Raw genomic sequence first — 14,582 nt, 5'->3', positions numbered from 1 at the left:
TTGAGTTTTTGGGTTTCCACATCACCCCTGGGGCGTTATCCATGAACGAGTCTAAGGTCAAAGCAGTCTTGGATTGGCCAGTACCTCAAACACTCAAGTCCTTGCAGGCCTTTTTAGGATTCGCCAACTTTTATAGGCGTTTCATTTCTTCCTTTTCTACGATTGTAGCCCCACTCACGGCCCTGACTAGTCCTCGGGTACCATATCAGTGGCAGAGAGAACAGCAGGAGGCTTTTGAGACTTTGAAAACCGCCTTTACTACCGCACCGGTACTCCAACATCCCAATCCTGATCTTCCGTTCATAGTCGAGGCAGATGCCTCTTCCTTTGCCCTCGGGGCGGTACTGTCACAAACATGTCCTAATACAGGCAAATTACATCCAGTGGCATACCACTCCCGTAAGTTTTCCAGTACTGAGTCTCATTATACCGTTACGGAGAAAGAACTCTTGGCTGTCATGGACGCTTTCCGTGTTTGGCGTCATCATCTTCTGGGGGCTAAACATCCCATCACAGTATACTCCGATCATCGGAATCTACAGGATTTGGCCTCTCTGAAATGCATTAATAGCAGACAGGTCCGATGGCATCTTTTCTTTTCCTCTTTTGACTTCCGTATTATGCACCGTCCTGGAACGGCACATGGGAAGGCGGATGCCTTGTCACGTTTCCCGGGGGGGGTCCAATTGCCTACATTCCCCGACACTGTTCTCGGAAAGAGTCATGTGATTTGTCTCTGTACTCCCTCATTGTCACTGATAGACTCGGTTCGATCCTGGACTAGCAATCATTCTGACCAGTTGCGAGAATGGGACCCAGTGTATTCTGATGGATTACCGTTAGTACATGAACGCCTGTTCCTTCCCACACCTGACACACGTAATCTGGCCCTTGAGTGGTCTCATGACGCTCCCTTTAACGCTCACCCCGGACAAGAGCGCACTTTAGATCTTCTCAAGCGTTGGTGTTGGTGGCCTTCTATGAAGCGCGATGTAGAATGTTATGTTAGATCATGCGCAGTATGTGCTCAGGCTAAACATCAAAGGGGTCGACCAATTGGGTTGTTGCTTCCGCTTCCGGTACCTCCCAGGCCCTGGCATACGTTGACGATGGATTTCGTTACTGATCTCCCCAAGTCGAAGGGCTTTGACTCCATCTGGGTGGTGGTGGTGGACACGTTCACTAAAATGGCCCGTTTTGTTCCCTGCAAAGGTATCCCTTCGGCTCCTATATTAGCGGATTTGTTTTTTGAACATGTGTTCATGCTATTCGGCCTTCCTTCGGTCATTATATCTGATCGAGGGTCACAGTTCACCTCTCGGTTTTGGAGAACCCTGACGAAGCTATTGGGCATTGATACCAGGTATTCTTCGGCCTATCATCCTGAGACCGATGGACAGACCGAAAGGACGAATCAATCTATGGAACAATACCTTCGTTGCCTTATATTGCAACATCAGACCTCTTGGTTGGCCGCTTTACGGCTTGCGGAGTTCGCATATAATAATGCGGCTCATTCAGCCACTGGTTATTCTCCTTTTTACGCCCTCTATGGCCAACATCCCAAGGTCTTGCCGGTCCCTGATGCTTCTGGTTCTGCGAACCCTGCGGCCACGACATGTCTTAGGGATCTTTCTGCCTTACACGCTAGTACAGTGGTTCATCTCACTGAAGCAAAGGCTGCTATGAAGGCCCGTGTGGATGGCAAACGTCGGGCTGCTCCCCCTCTGGTGGTGGGTTCCAGGGTCTGGTTGTCTTCACGTCATCTTCGCCTAGTGGGTTGTCGGAAGTTGCTACCTCGCTTTGTCGGTCCTTATGTGATATCAAAGGTTGTGAATCCGGTGGCTTTCCGTCTAGTGCTTCCCAGCTCTTGGCGCATCCATCCTGTGTTTCATGTCTCCCTCCTCAAACCTTGTCCCGACTCTGTCCGTCTTCGTACCCCTGTTGCGCCGGTGTCCTTGACCTCTCCTGATGTTTTCGAGGTGTCGGCCATTTTGGGCTCCAGATGGTTTAGGGGAGGGATCCAGTATCTGGTGGATTGGAAGGGTTACGGCCCGGAGGAACGTTCATGGGTTTCCGCCTCTGACCTGAACGCCCCTCGCTTGGTAGCCCGTTTCCATTTAGACCATCCATCCTGCCCACGGGGTCGTGGGCCGTTGGGGAGGGGCTATGTTAGGCGATCCTCAGCACATCAGGCCTCCCCACATCAGAACACTGCTCACATTCCCCCAACATCTCCACCCCAGCTTCGAGGCTCAAGGGATTCGGTGAACCCACAGAACCGAAAACACCGTACCTTCTTTGGTGTACGGGCTCGATTACAACCTTTCCTGCATTGGCAACTGCCTTGGAGGATATATCGCAGAAGGGGCGGCGTTACGTCATCACGTCGGTCACGTGATACAGTGTGGCGTTCCTCACGTGATCTTGGTGGACGTCACATGACCCAGGGACACACAGTATAAAGAACTGAGAGGCAGGACGATCATTGCTTCTCAGCTGGCTTCGGACCCTGTTTGGCGTTACTACTTGCTCCTTGCTACCTCGACCACGGAACTCTATCTTGGACTCTCTTGGACACCCCTTGTACCTTTGCTTGGAACTGTTTACCTGTTGCCGGATTTTTGGACTGCACATCAACTTGCCTTTGGATCATCCCTGAGTATCTTGCTGTACTTCTACGCCCAAGTCAAGCCCTATCTTACAGGTGGCCTACCCGTATCCACGCTTACCTGCGGTTCTACCACTCCAGGGACCGCTGTATCTTTTTGAGCCTCGAACCTCCCTACTAGGTTACCTGGGTCTCCCTTACACCAGATAGGTAAGACACTTTAGATTCTTTTGTTTACCTGCCTGTATTGTGATTGCCTGGTGCTTAACCTCATTCCTTCTTGACAGCAGCATCGGTGTTCCAGAGGCTCCGTGGATCTGGGAAGACATCTCTCACCTGTGGCCTCAAGGGTCGCACAGCGGGTTTCTATTCGTTCCCCTGTGCGTCACTTGGGGACGGAGGTCTCATCGGTCTACACGACACTCAAGTCAGAACAAATGGGCTATAAACACGATAACGTTACCTTACACAATTAGGCTAAATGCGAGATATGGCTGACTAGCACAAATGGGCTATAAGCAAGGTAAGGTTACTTTACATAATTAGGCTCAGGGCCTCATCACGAGTTTGGTGGTTACCCTTAAATGCGGCGCGCCAAATCACAGGCTTGTCAGATTCACTCCCAGCTCTGAGCTGGGGACAAATCCGCCCCGATTTTGTTGATTTTCGGCGCTATTACTGCCTTCAGCAATAGCACCGAAAATTCCCCATTGGGCCCAATGGGGAATGGGAAATTCCCGAATGGGCCCAATGGGCGATGGGGACTTACTGGTCCGCCAAACCCGTGATCCAGCGCTAATAGCGCTGGGGGGTTTGCCGGTAGGGCTAATAGCCCCGGCTGTAATACAGCCAGGGTTAGCGCCCAACTCGTGATGAGGCCCTAAATGTGAGATATGGCTGACTAACACAAATGGGCTATAAGCAAGTTAAGGTAACCTTACACTATTAGGCTACCTGAAAGAGATAGGCTATATTATAATAGGTAATGTGAGCAGTGGGCTTTTTAATGGAGTACAATAATTGTTGTAATCCCTGCCCACACCACACCTTATCCATCACTGTAGGTTGTCTGTGTCAGGTATCCCAGGTGAACGTGGGCAAACACAGAGTGGAGCTGCTCAGTTGGGAGCTGCCTCTGGCCCTTCACCGATGGCTGCCCGGCCAAGGCTGCCCTGGTAGTGCGTCTGAAACGCAGCTGTTGCAGTTACGCGGGGGTGCACGGAGCAATGAGAACCAAAAGGACGGGCAGGGGGAGTGCGGAGGGAGGGTCAGAGAATGGATGAAGGTGGGTGGTAGAAGGGAGAGATGGCCACCAGGACAGAGGCAACGGGACACCTGACTGCTTGAACCAATTGCTAAGAAGTTGGATAGGGAAAGGAAAAAACCCAGAAACACAAAGGACTACAGAACTAAGCCAGGGCGCCCTAGAGGCAGACCAGCACAAAAAACGGCTTGGGAGTCAAAGGGAAACACCAAATATACCCCTCAGAAAATCAACAACTAGCCCAAAAACATTTGCAAAATACTCACAAATCCTCCCACATAATATTACATGATAGTAGTCATGTTTCATAGTATTATATGGCCACAAAGGGAAACACCAAGTAAACCCCTCATAAAATCAACAACTAGCTCAAAAAAGATTGCAAAATACTCACAATCCCTCCAAAAGGCACCCCAAATCAAGCCAAAAACGTACTGGAATCAAAGAAAAGCACTCACCTGCCAGGCCCTAGGACTGCTTAACAAGTGGTCTCTGTGCAAGAGGACTGCAGTTTTCATTCAGAAAGGGAGAGGGAAGCAGGGGAAGATGGCCGCTGGGACAGAGGCAAAGGGACACCTGGCTGCCTGACCAATTGCTAACGGGTTGGTTATGGAAATGAAAAAAGACAGAAACAATCAAAGGACTACAGCACAAAGCCAGGGCACATTAGAAGCAGACCAGCACACAAAATGGGTTGTCAGTCAAAGGGAAACACCAAATAAACCCCTCAGAAAATCAACAACATGCCCAAAAAACATTTGCAAAATACTCCCATATCCCCCCAATAATATTAAATGCTAGTAGTCATTTTTCATAGTGTTATATGGCCTTAAATGAATGCATATTTTTATAACTGTTTTTCAATCCCACTGCCCTTTTAGCAGTCTTTTTACAGTGGTCTATTGCAATTATTACAACACAGAAGGCCAGTAGTACTAGCACCAATAAGACCACTAGAATTCTGAATGCATTAGCTAACCAGGTGGGTATGCAGGAAAGCAGGTAATTCAACTAGTTTCCACCTGCAATATTCTCTACCTCTTCCACCATCTTTGTGTGTATTTCAGTTAAGGTGGCTATGACCTCTGTAAAGGTCCCATTTTCCTCATCCTGGGCGGGTAGGTATGTGCAGCAAGAAGCCCAATGTCTGTGCACAAGCATCCTCTCCATGGCCCTTATCAGATCAAGGACATATCTACTTTGAAAGGTCATGAGCCTTACTCGTCTCAGCTCTTCCTTTATGGCACTAAACCCTTACAAATAGTGTTTATGTTATGCAATAGCTCCCACAGGGTTATCTGTTATTAGTGCTTGCTTGTAAACCGGGATTAACGAAGGAGCCAAAGAACATTACTGCTGTACTGAAAAATGAATGCTCATCTGGTATGTTGTTGCATGCCACTGTCATTTTTTTCGAAACATACTTACCCCTTTTTGAGAACCTAAGGGTAAGGGACCTCTTAGGTCTTATGTGTGCATTCATCCCAGGGAAATCACCAATCTGCACCTCACTTTGGAGAATTACTAAGGCTGGTGCATTTATTACCACCAGGGAGCACATGCCTCTCCAGTTTGGGGGAAGTTGCATATAGGCTTTTGAACCACAGGCCCAATAGTGATCATTTAATACAGCTGTGCCTATTTTAATGCCTGGTACATCAAAAATATTGCTGCACTTGTGTTTGTTCCAACATGCCCTGTACAATTATTGATGAAGCACAGAGTGGCCTCTTTCAATTGTATTATGGGCACTGTTCCTCTTTCATCTTCTACCCAGCTGAGTTATTTGGTATACTTGGGCCATTCCTCAAGGCATACTTTATTTGCATTTTGCAAAACCTGGTCAGGCTGTTCTAGGATTGCTAATGCGTTGCACACTATTAATCCATCGCCCCATCCTTCGGCCATAAGTATGTATCCCTTTATGTTTAACTGTCCTCTTTTCCAGCACCCTGGTATTTCTTTTCCTTTTGCATCATTACAATGCAGCATTTTGTGATCTTCTGTTCTAATCCCTCCCCCATTTACCTCTACTGGTAAGTAGTTTACTACTTTGTGTTGTGTTTCAGCTTTTATCATGGTAGTCTTGTTTTATAAAATTATCCTCCCGTGGAGATCTTTTGTCACCCACTCTGTGCAGGCTGTCTGACCTAGGAATTGTCCTCAGGTATACATAGTGCAAGGTGTGTCAAGCAATGCGCTCTGTCCTAGGGGACGTCTGTGGCTATCAACATTCTGGAGGCACTCATGGCGTAGGGGATGAGGGAACACATAAAACAACTCTCATCAGACATCTCTCACCTTGCTCATGTGTTTATACCACAAATTGTTAGTGACATGAACAGAATCATCAACATATCTACTGCGGGACTTTGAGTCATCTAGCACACTACTTTCTAATCTTTTCTTCGAAGGGATTGTGTCCTCCGACGTATTCCTTATCTTTGATATTTGTATCTCCAGCTTGCTGGCCTCGGAAAAAATGTTTCCCAGTAGAGGGCGCTGTGCATCGACGTCCGTCGAGTAGGTGCTCCTCGACGGCTACTGTATCGACGCCGACGTCATCATGCCTATAAATGGGCACGCGCAGCGTCCGTTGCTCAGTTCCGTTTTTCCGCGATTCGTGTGCCTCGGAATACCGTTGCTCAGTTCATCAGTCGATATATATTCATATTTCCTCGAGAAAACCGACTCGTACTCGATGGCTTCCTCCTCCGACCCGACGACTCCTCGGTCCGGTTTCAAAAAATGCCGAGACTGTGGGAAGAAAATGTCATTGACGGATCCTCACAGGATCTGTTTGTGGTGTCTGGGAATCGAACACCAGTGATTGGAGTGTGAGGAATGCCTATCCATGACGGCGAAAGCCTTGAAGGAGCGTAAGGGAAAGCTCGAGAGAGGTAAGTCAATTTTAACTTCCTCGAAAGTTTCCACGGTAGAGTCGAGACATTCGTCTCCTCACCGTCGAAAGCATTCTCGGACTAGGTCTCGAAGTGGCTCCCACCACTCGTCAAGGTCTAGACACTCGAAAAAAAAGACAAAAAAGATCACCTTTATAGTCGTCTTCTAGTTCCCCTGAAAGAGTAAATTGCCCCACTAAACACAGCTCTCAGGCTGAGTGGGAGGAATTCAGAAAAAAGATGCTAAGCGTCTTCGAGAAAGCGGCCTCGTCCCCCTCGAAGTCAGCTGAGGGTGATACCCCGGGTGAAAAGCCCAAAAAATCTAAACGCCGCGAGTCGAAGCACCCGGCGAAAGAGTCGACCCGAAAGCGCCATGAGCCATCGGGAAGTAAAGCATCTTCGACGCCATCGTCGAAAGCCCCTTCGAAGCATAGATCGGCGCCATCGACGCCGTTATCGAAGGGTTCTTCGACGCATCCGTCAATCGTGTCGACGCCGGCGTCGACGCGGACATCGACGCCGATAAAAGAAAGACCCACGGCTACTCCACAGCCAACGGTTATTTCGAGAGCCTCCGACACGACGCCGAGAACGTCGTCGACATCCTCGAGCAGGATTCCAATCCTCTCGAGTTCTTCGAGGCCTCTTCCAGTTTTCTTGACGCCTTTGTCGGCGCCTTCGAGGATTTTCACATCAGCGTTGACGACATCGACCTTTTGAAGGCCTCTGCCTTAGAGATGGGTTTTATACCATTTCACAGACCAGAGCATCCCCCTTAACTTCAATTTTTGAAGAAAGGGAAGATTCTGATCAAGAAAGGCCTTTTGGTCTGCAGAGGACCACATTACCTGAACCAGAGACTTTTGCCTCTGAGGAAAGAAGGTTGAAAGACCTTCAGGATGCATTAAAGGAAGCAAGTGGCCTAGACACTTCCCCAGAAGTGGAATTTGCCAAACCAGACCCAGGGGAACATGCTGATACCCCTTATAGAACCCTAATGTCTAGAATTATGGAGTTCATGGGTTGGTCTGCGCCTTCACCTGTTTTTCAACAGGATGACCTCACAGATATTCTGGATAAAGGTCCACAGGAGGATCATGTGGTTCCCTTTCATTCTGCTTTACAAAGAAAGATTTTGACTAACTGGGAAACTCCTGAAGTTGTCCCTGCGGTTAACAAGAAGTTGTCAGCGAAATATAGGGTATCTGCTGCTGACCCTGAATACGTATCTAAGCACCCTACTCCAGAGAGTCTTGTGGTCCAGGCTGCAACTTCATCAGGCAGTACTTCTGCTTTCCCTACTGCTCCTCAGGATAGGATAAAAAATATGATGCCATGGCTAAGAAAGTCTTCTCAGCCTGTAGCATGGCTTTAAAATCTATTAATGCAACTTGTACGCTCGCTAGGTTCAGCCACACCCTTTGGGAGTGTGCTTCATCGGCGGAGAAGAAAGGGACGCATTTTTAAATATCATCAGAGATGGTAAAGATGCAATGTGTGAGTCCCTTCAAACTGGCATCGATTCTGCTGACAGTATCAGCAGGGCCATGGCGGCAAGCACCACAATCCGCAGACATGCGTGGTTGAGAAAGCCCGGTTTTGCTTCTGACGTACAGGCCAGACATTTAAATATGCCCTTTGACGGTTCTTCCCTATTTGGTAAAAAGGCGGATGACAGTTTGGAAAAACTACAAACATCTAAAGCAGCAGCTAGGTGCTGCTATCCGACAAACTAATTTTTGTCCCTCAGGATCATTTTGGAGAGGAAGGTCCTTTCGCTATTATTCCTCATATGGAAGAGGCAGAGGACGACCGACTCAAAGAGGCCAAGGAAAATGTACCCGTGGTGGACGGGGTAAAGGAAAGAAAGCTGCATCAGCAGGAGCCACTTTACCTTCGGCAACTGCATCAGCCGCTCCCAAACCACTTTGAGATCTCCCATCACAAGACACCTGTAGGGGGCAGGTTAACTCACCATCTGACGGAATGGCAGGCTATTACGTCAGATGCTTGGGCATTGGAGACAGTTGCCCAATGTTACTGCCTGCTTTTTCTACGCATCCCTCAAAGACATCCACTGGGGAACAGCCCTCTGAAAGTGCCGGATCCGCTCCTCTTGCAGGAAGTTGTAGACCTGCTAGAGAAAGGGTCCATAGAACCGGTACCTGTAGCGGACAGGAACAAGGGCTGGTAATCCCCCTACTTTCTCATACCAAAGAAAGACAGAGGACTGAGACCCATCCTGGACTTACGAGAATTGAACAAGTTCCTCAGGAAGGACAAGTTCAAGATGGTAACCCTCTCTCAGATCCTTCAGGCCCTCCAGCTTCAGGACTGGTTGGTATCTCTGGACCTTCAGGATGCTTATTTCCATGGGCCTATCCATCCCAAGCACAGGAAGTACCTGAGGTTCGCAATTGGCAACTCTCATTATCAATTTTGAGTTCTGCCATTTGGGCTGACCTTCACCCTGAGGGTCTTCACCAATCTAATGTCGGTTGTGGCTGCAAGTCTAAGGAGGGAAGGAATTCACGTCTACCCCTACCTGGACGATTGGTTGATCAGAGCAGTTTCTTCGGAACAAGCTCGGATCCAACTAGATTATGTCTGCCACTCCCTTCACAGGCTGGGCTTCTCCCTCAATTTAAAGAAGTCACAGATGATACCATCACAGAGACTCCAATTCATTGGAGCAGTCCTGGACACGTCCCTGGGAGCCTCGCCACCAGAGGTGAGGGCTCAAGATATTCAGCAGATGGTCACCAGATTTCAAAATGCCCAACGTCTCCCAGCCTACGACATTTTGAGGTTGCTAGGCCTCATGGCATCCTGCATATTCCTTGTGCCAGAGGCCCGCCTGAGAATGAGATCCCTTCAGTGGGCACTGAGGACTCAGTGGTCACAATTCTCAGGGAGGATGACAGATCTCCTCCGGATTCTGGACAAGGTAGCCCACGACCTTATATGGTGGGCCTCTCCAGAGAACATCTTGAAAGGAGAACTGTTTTGCCAACCATGGCCGGAGATAACAGTAGTCACAGACGCCTCACTCACAGGGTGGGGAGCCCATGCCAACGACTTGACCATCAGCGGTCGTTGGTCACCATCGGAATCCAGACTACACATCAACCTGTTGGAGCTGAGAGCCATCAGACTGGCACTGAAGGCTTTTCTGCCGTCTGTATGGGGAAGAAACGTCCTGATAATGACGGACAATACAGTGGCCATTCACTACCTCAACAAAAGAGGAGGCGTAGGGTCACTGCCACTGTGCAGAGAGGTGAGGCAGCTCTGGATTTGGGCAATTCAGGAAGGAATCTCTCTATTGGCAATTCACCTAGCCGGAGAGAAGAACTTGACAGCGGACGCTCTGAGCAGGCAGAACACAGTCTCCCACGAATGGGAGATAACTCAGGAAGTCCTTCAAGAGATCTTCGCTCTTTGGGGAACCCCTCAAGTGGATCTGTTCGCCCCCAGTATCAACAGGAAGTGCGACAGATTTTGCTCAAGGGAATTTCCCCCGAAAGGAGCTCTAGGAGACGCGTTCGTAGTGGACTGGGAGTTCCCACTTCTGTACACGTTTCCTCCGGTCCCTGTCATTCCTCAAATGATCAGGAGGTTGAGAAGGTTTCGGAAGACCATGATCCTAATTGCCCCGGATTGGGCCAGGAGAACGTGGTACCCGGACCTTCTGGACATGTCCATCTGTCCTCTAATTCGTCTACCGTACAGAGAGGATCTTCTCTCGCAGAAGGGAGGTCAGGTTCTCCATCTAGCCATCAAGACCCTCAACCTTCACGCTTGGTACAAGGATTGGGACCTTCCAGATGACGTCATGGAGGTGTTGCTTTTGGTCAGAAGACCAGCAACTAAGACTCTATACCGCTGCCGTTGGAATAAACTTTGCAGCTGGTGCAGAGAAAAGAATATCGAACCCTTTTCATGTGGTACACCTGCAGTGTTATCCTTCTTACTTTATTTGGCAATTCGGGCCTTCAAATTGGCACTATTAAGGGCTATCTCGCAGCGCTATCGATCTTTAAGCGCACTGCAGAGAAGCCATCGTATTTCAAAATTCCATTGGTAATACAATAACTGAAATGTCTAACTAATGTTTACCCTCCAAGACAATTCCAAGTTCCCTTATGGGACTTAAATCTAGTTTTAAACTTCCTAAAAGGTGCCCCTTTTGAACCACTCGACTCTTGTTCATTGAAGTTTCTTACCTTCAAAACTGTTTTATTGGTAGCATTAACATCTGCTAGATGGGTTAGCGAGATACAAGCCCTTTCTTGTAAACCTCCTCATACAACTTTTCACAAGGACAAAGTAGTGCTACAGGTGAAGCCTAACTTCCTCCCAAAGGTAGTTTCGGAATTTCACATTACTCAGAAGATTACTCTACCTTCATTCTATCCTCCTCCCCATCTGGGGAAAGAGGAAGAGAGACTACACAGGCTGGACCCTAAGCGAGCCTTGAGTTTTTACATCAGTAGACTTGCTAAAATTAGACAAGCAGACCAACTCTTTGTAGGTTACGCAGGACATAAATTGGGATTACCAGTAACCAAACAAACCATCTCCAGATGGATTATTTCAGCCATTTTGGAATGCTACAAATTGGCAGGGAAAGAGCCCCCCCTAAAATCTAAGGGCTCATTCCACCAGAGGTATCGCAACATCCTCAGCTCTTCAAATAGGGGTACCAATTAGAGACATATGTGCGGCTGCCACATGGTCGTCCGCACATACCAAATTTTATAGCCTGGATTCCTCCTCTAGTCAAGAGACTAGATTTGGCAAAGCTGTGTTACACGCTGTTCATTCTTAAAGGGTAATATGGCATCTCTTACTCCCGCCTCCAATCACATACCACTGCTATGGGAGTCTATCAAAGATAAGAAATACGTCGGAGGACACAATCCCTTCGAAGAACAAGTTACTTCTTACCTTGTAACGTTCTTTCGATGGGATGTTCCTCCAACGTATTCCTTATCGCCCCTCCCATCCATCTCTGCAGTAACATTTCCCTTGTGGTTGCAGCTTACGCTCCTTCAAGGGTAGTAACCATTCATACAATAACTACTTTACTCTACAAAACGGAACTGAGCAACGGACGCTGCGCGTGGCCATTTATAGGCATGATGACGTCGGCGTCGATATGGTGGCCGTCGAGGAGCACCTACTCGACGGACGTCGACGCACAGCGCCCTCTACTGGTAAAAAATGTTTCCGAGGCCAGCAAGCTGGAGATACAAATATCAAAGATAAGGAATACGTCGGAGGAACATCCCATCGAAAGAACGTTACAAGGTAAGAAGTAACTTGTTCTTCTGTGTGCTTACCATAGGGAATTATGTTGTTGCCATTTCACTTGTCATTGTACCGGTAGTTATACTCCTGTTTACTGGTCTATCTGCATTAGAATTACCAATTCTCTTAATGCCATAAGAATATCAAAATAAAGGCTGCACAATGTAAAACTGGTGGTATAAGCATTATTGCTATCGTGTCTACCTTTTGAAAATAGCTAGAAGCATTATTTCTTCTAAGTGCTGAAAGTGAATATCTAATATTATTGAATAATCCTATCCTTTTCACCAGGAGAAACATTTCTTTTAGTTTCTTTAAGGAGTAAACATTCACAGGAAGAATCATGTCAAGCTTGAGAGGAAGTTTCTCTGTAAAACAAGGTAGGCTTTTATATTAAACAATACACAAAGCAAACGTTCCAGGCCCTAGAAAGAGATAAGTGTTCATCAAAAAGGACAAAACAAAGAAAAAGATTATTGCTATAGAGAACATCTGTTGTTTTTCTTTTGCTGTAGAAGTATCACTCTTTCTTTGGGCAAGAGTCATCAAAAAGGATGTCAATGTAACGTGTCTGTGTGTCTATATAAGAAAGCAATGTGTCTTTTATTCTTCTTGCTACAGATTGGTCCTCATCATTGACCTTGTTTGGACTCTTCTGACATCTTCTCCATCATGCTGAATTTTGGAGGACAGACGGTCTCTCCTTTGTAGAGCTTGAAGTCCCCGAGGTGCACCAGGCATGCCTTCCTTGAACCTTTACTGCACACTGCGTAACCACCTCTGCTACGAACAGTTCCTCAAAGCAGGGTTTGTGCCACTTTCTCGTAAAATTCTTGCACAAGATCTTGTGCCTGGAAACAACACCAATGGATTTAGTAAAACATAAGGATCAACTTGTTCCTATGGTTCATCTGTCTTTGTTGAAACCGCCTGCCGCGCTTGTACCTGTCAAGACATACATTTAAAACACTCCGTCATAGCTGTCAAATAATTGTGCATTTCTTTTCCTAGCACAATAGCAGTATTCTTTGCATCAGTTTGAGCTCGAGTTGGTGGAGCAAGGAGCGTGTGCATTCAGTGTCCCTTCACCAGCTCATGTGGAGTCAGGTGATGGGCTAAGCCGGGGTGATTGCATAATGCAAATAGAGTTAGAGGAAGGCAATATAGCCAATCTTTTTTCAGTGTCTCTTTCAGCTTGGCAATTTGCTCCTTTGGGAGTCCATTGAGGTGCGCACAAATGCTGTTTGCTTGTCGGTGGTGAGCTAACGAAAATGTGTACTTTATTCCCAACAGGATAATGATGTGCTGAAACACCTCATTTACAAAGTGTGGTCCATTGTCAGACCTGAACACTTTGCACACTCCCCACCTTGGAAATACCTAATGTATGAGGAACTTCACAGCACATGTGGCATCTGAATGCGTGTGTAGAACTGCTTCAATCCATCGGGAAAAGGGACATACGACCACTAGCATATACCTGTATCTGTTTCAAATTTGGACCATATCTACATAGTCGATCTGCAAATGCTGAAATGGTCAAGTTGGACAGGGTATTGTTCCTCTCACTGTTCACAGAGTACACCCAGCAGTGAATTTCTGGCACGTTAAACAATTTATGACAAAGCTAGCCATGCTTTCTGCAAAATTGGGGACAAACCAGTCCTCTGAAATCAGTACTTTCTGCTGGGTGGTGCAATTGTCTAGTGCTACTGTAAGCAGCCCTAAAGGCATAACTGATTTCCCGATGCTGTTCTGCCTCCACATTGCATCTGTAGGGGACAGTGAGCACCCTCTTTGTTGCCATAAATCTTGCTCTTCTGGACGTGCCCTCCCTTGTAATACCTTTATTTTTGCCATGGGTAGTGTGTTGAACCCTTCCTTTATTATCATGTTGCGTGCACATGTGTACTTGGTTGGTGCAGTTGCAATTCCAGATATTTCAGGAAAATATGTTGCTCTTTTGCTTCTAGTTCAGCAGCCTTATTGCCACGAGAAATCAAATTCACACCCCTGGTGTGCTTTGCACACTTTTCCACAGCGATGATCGATAGGAGTTGGAGTGTGTCTATGAACTTGTCCAATAGTGGTGCATACTGCACTGGCTTGCCGTTGGCATGCAGGAAACCCCTCCTCTTTCACTGTCACAGTCCTGCATGTACTGTTGATGTCACCTAGGCGGAGTCAGAGTACACTGTTACTGCCTCTTCTTCATGCGCTCCAAGTGCCAAAATCAGCACTATCAATTATGCTGCTTGTGCTAAGAAATGTGTGGGTAATCTCGCACTTGTCATTGTCTCAAAGCTGTCATTCTCTTATGCCTTGACTACTGCTGTCCCACTGTGCCATTCGCCTGTGCTCTGGTCTACTGAGAATGACCCGTCAGTGAAGAGGAAAATCCCGCCTCCTAGGGCATTTTCCTTGGCATGTGGTATTTGATCATGGTATTCAGTGTAGTTAGTGCTATCATACATATTATCTCCTTCCTTTACTG

General features: G+C 47.3%; 1 long non-coding RNA gene across 1 annotated transcript; it reads left to right on the top strand.

Moving 5' to 3' along the window:
* The first annotated feature begins 12,386 nt into the window (after positions 1-12,386).
* Positions 12,387-12,987, top strand: LOC138468153 (uncharacterized). Its single transcript, XR_011268216.1, has 2 exons — positions 12,387-12,468; positions 12,710-12,987. It is a non-coding gene; the product is annotated as an uncharacterized lncRNA (long non-coding RNA).
* The last annotated feature ends 1,595 nt before the right edge of the window (positions 12,988-14,582 follow it).

The sequence above is a fragment of the Ambystoma mexicanum genome, chromosome 4q, assembly GCF_040938575.1.
Source record: "Ambystoma mexicanum isolate Mex_15411 chromosome 4q, UKY_AmexF1_1, whole genome shotgun sequence".
NCBI lineage: Eukaryota > Metazoa > Chordata > Amphibia > Caudata > Ambystomatidae > Ambystoma > Ambystoma mexicanum.
This window is presented reverse-complemented; position numbering and strand designations above follow the sequence as displayed.